The following is a 1,250-nucleotide window of genomic DNA, read 5'->3' as shown; positions in this document are numbered from 1 at the left end:
TTGTATAAAAACACACTTCTGGTGGAACTTCGAATCAAAGAACAAAGTTCGAATCGGATGGACAAAGTTAGTTGTAATTAACAGTTTTTGTATGAAAACACACTTCTGGTGGAACTTCAAATCAAAGAACAAAGTTCGAATCGGATGGACAAAGTTAGTTGTAATTAACAGTTTTTGTATGAAAACACACTTCTGGTGGAACTTCAAATCAAAGTACAAAGTTCGAATCGGATGGACAGAGTTAGTTGTAATTAACAGTTTTTGTATGAAAACACACTTCTGGTGGAACTTCAAATCAAAGAACAAAGTTCGAATCGGATGGACAAAGTTAGTTCTAATTAACAGTTTTTGTATGAAAACACACTTCTGGTGGAACTTCAAATCAAAGAACAAAGTTCGAATCGGATGGACAAAGTTAGTTGTAATTAACAGTTTTTGTATGAAAACACACTTCTGGTGGAACTTCAAATCAAAGAACAAAGTTCGAATCGGATGGACAAAGTTAGTTGTAATTAACAGTTTTTGTATGAAAACACACTTCTGGTGGAACTTCCTATCAAAGAACAAAGTTCGTTTCGGATGGACAAAGTTAGTTGTAATTAACAGTTTTTGTATGAAAACACACTTCTGGTGGAACTTCAAATCAAAGAACAAAGTTCGAATCGGATGGACAAAGTTAGTTGTAATTAACAGTTTTTGTATAAAAACACACTTCTGGTGGAACTTCGTATCAAAGTACAAAGTTCGAATCGGATGGACAAAGTAAGTTGTAATTAACAGTTTTTGTATGAAAACACACTTCTGGTGGAACTTCATATCAACAAACAAAGTTCGAATCGGATGGACAAAGTTAGTTCTAATTAACAGTTTTTGTATGAAAACACACTTCTGGTGGAACTTCAAATCAAAGAACAAAGTTCGAATCGGATGGACAAAGTTAGTTGTAATTAACAGTTTTTGTATGAAAACACACTTCTGGTGGAACTTCAAATCAAAGAACAAAGTTCGAATCGGATGGACAAAGTTAGTTGTAATTAACAGTTTTTGTATGAAAACACACTTCTGGTGGAACTTCAAATCAAAGAACAAAGTTCGAATCGGATGAACAAAGTTAGTTGTAATTAACAGTTTTTGTATGAAAACACACTTCTGGTGGAACTTCAAATCAAAGAACAAAGTTCGAATCGGATGGACAAAGTTAGTTGTAATTAACAGTTTTTGTATGAAAACACACTTCTGGTGGAACTTCG

The sequence above is a fragment of the Anopheles moucheti genome, unplaced genomic scaffold, assembly GCF_943734755.1.
Source record: "Anopheles moucheti unplaced genomic scaffold, idAnoMoucSN_F20_07 putative_Y_2, whole genome shotgun sequence".
NCBI classification, from domain to species: domain Eukaryota; kingdom Metazoa; phylum Arthropoda; class Insecta; order Diptera; family Culicidae; genus Anopheles; species Anopheles moucheti.
Note: the sequence above shows the minus strand (reverse complement) of the source record.